Source organism: Euprymna scolopes, chromosome 39 (assembly GCF_053919585.1).
Source record: "Euprymna scolopes isolate OS-2025 chromosome 39, ASM5391958v1, whole genome shotgun sequence".
NCBI lineage: Eukaryota > Metazoa > Mollusca > Cephalopoda > Sepiida > Sepiolidae > Euprymna > Euprymna scolopes.
The window spans coordinates 45508554-45511131 of record NC_136520.1 but is presented as its reverse complement, the minus strand read 5'-3'; the positions used below and the strand labels follow the sequence as shown (position 1 = coordinate 45511131).

The 2578-nt window shown below is 39.4% G+C and overlaps 1 non-coding gene across 1 annotated transcript; it reads left to right on the top strand.

Annotated features, from left to right (window-relative positions):
- Positions 1-1983: 1983 nt before the first annotated feature.
- On the top strand, positions 1984-2057 carry Trnaa-agc (transfer RNA alanine (anticodon AGC)). The gene has a single exon. It is a non-coding gene; the product is annotated as a tRNA-Ala (tRNA).
- The last annotated feature ends 521 nt before the right edge of the window (positions 2058-2578 follow it).

The window sequence follows — 2578 nt, the reverse complement described above, 5'->3', positions numbered from 1 at the left end:
GGTAGAGCGCTCTCTGAGCATGCGAGAGGTAACGGGATCGATGCCCGGATTCTCCAATATTACTTTTCATAGAAAATGTGAGTATGGATTGTTTGTACATTAAATGTTCTAAATAAAGTAGAACATAGGGAATTAGTTCAATTGGTACAGCGCTCGCTTAGCATGCGGGAGGTACCGGGATCGATTCCCGGATTCTCCAATATTACTTTTCATAGAAAATGTGAGTATGAATTGTTTGTACATTAAATGTTTCAAATGAAGCGGAAAATGGGCAATTAGCTCAATTGGTAGAGCGCTCTCTGAGCATGCGAGAGGTAACGGGATCGATGCCCGGATTCTCCAATATTACTTTTCATAGAAAATGTGAGTATGGATTGTTTGTACATTAAATGTTTCAAATGAAGCTGAAAATGGGGAATTATCTCAATTGGTAGAGCGCTCTCTGAGCATGCGAGAGGTACCGGGATCGATTCCCGGATTCTCCAATATTACTTTTCATAGAAAATGTGAGTATGGATTGTTTGTACATTAAATGTTTCAAATGAAGCTGAAAATGGGGAATTAGCTCAATTGGTAGAGCGCTCTCTGAGCATGCGAGAGGTAACGGGATCGATGCCCGGATTCTCCAATATTACTTTTCATAGAAAATGTGAGTATAGATTGTTTGTACATTAAATGTTTCAAATGAAGCTGAAAATGGGGAATTATCTCAATTGGTAGAGCGCTCTCTGAGCATGCGAGAGGTAACGGGATCGATGCCCGGATTCTCCAATATTACTTTTCATAGAAAATGTGAGTATGGATTGTTTGTACATTAAATGTTTCAAATGAAGCTGAAAATGGGGAATTAGCTCAATTGGTAGAGCGCTCTCTGAGCATGCGAGAGGTAACGGGATCGATGCCCGGATTCTCCAATATTACTTTTCATAGAAAATGTGAGTACAGATTGTTTGTACATTAAATGTTCTAAATGAAGTAGAACATGGGGAATTAGTTCAATTGGTAGAGCGCTCTCTGAGCATGCGAGAGGTAACGGGATCGATGCCCGGATTCTCCAATATTACTTTTCATAGAAAATGTGAGTATAGATTGTTTGTACATTAAATGTTCTACATGAAGTAGAACATGGGGAATTAGCTCAATTGGTAGAGCGCTCTCTGAGCATGCGAGAGGTAACGGGATCGATGCCCGGATTCTCCAATATTACTTTTCATAGAAAATGTGAGTATAGATTGTTTGTACATTAAATTTTTCAAATGAAGCTGAAAATGGGGAATTAGCTCAATTGGTAGAGCGCTCTCTGAGCATGCGAGAGGTAACGGGATCGATGCCCGGATTCTCCAATATTACTTTTCATAGAAAATGTGAGTATGGATTGTTTGTACATTAAATGTTTCAAATGAAGCTGAAAATGGGGAATTAGCTCAATTGGTAGAGCGCTCTCTGAGCATGCGAGAGGTAACGGGATCGATGCCCGGATTCTCCAATATTACTTTTCATAGAAAATGTGAGTATAGATTGTTTGTACATTAAATGTTTCAAATGAAGCTGAAAATGGGGAATTAGTTCAATTGGTAGAGCGCTCTCTGAGCATGCGAGAGGTAACGGGATCGATGCCCGGATTCTCCGATATTACTTTTCATAGAAAATGTGAGTATGGATTGTTTGTACATTAAATGTTTCAAATGAAGCTGAAAATGGGGAATTAGCTCAATTGGTAGAGCGCTCTCTGAGCATGCGAGAGGTACCGGGATCGATTCCCGGATTCTCCAATATTACTTTTCATAGAAAATGTGAGTATGGATTGTTTGTACATTAAATGTTTCAAATGAAGTAGAACATGGGGAATTAGTTCAATTGGTACAGCGCTCGCTTAGCATGCGGGAGGTACCGGGATCGATTCCCGGATTCTCCAATATTACTTTTCATAGAAAATGTGAGTATAGATTGTTTGTACATTAAATGTTCTAAATCAACTGAAAATGGGGAATAGCTCAATCGGTAGAGCGCTCGCTTAGCATGCGAGAGGTACCGGGATCGATTCCCGGATTCTCCAATATTACTTTTCATAGAAAATGTGAGTATAGATTGTTTGTACATTAAATGTTTCAAATGAAGCTGAAAATGGGGAATTAGCTCAATTGGTAGAGCGCTCTCTGAGCATGCGAGAGGTAACAGGATCGATGGCGTGATTCTCCAATATTACTTTTCATAGAAAATGTGAGTATGGATTGTTTGTACATTAAATGTTTCAAATGAAGCTGAAAATGGGGAATTAGCTCAATTGTGAGAGCGCTCTCTGAGCATGCGAGAGGTAACGGGATCGATGCCCGGATTCTCCAATATTACTTTTCATAGAAAATGTGAGTATGGATTGTTTGTACATTAAATGTTTCAAATGATGCTGAAAATGGGGAATTAGCTCAATTGTGAGAACGCTCTCTGAGCATACGAGAGGTACCGGGATCGATGCCCGGATTCTCCAATATTACTTTTCATAGAAAATGTGAGTATGGATTGTTTGTACATTAAATGTTTCAAATGAAGCTGAAAATGGGGAATTAGCTCAATTGGTAGA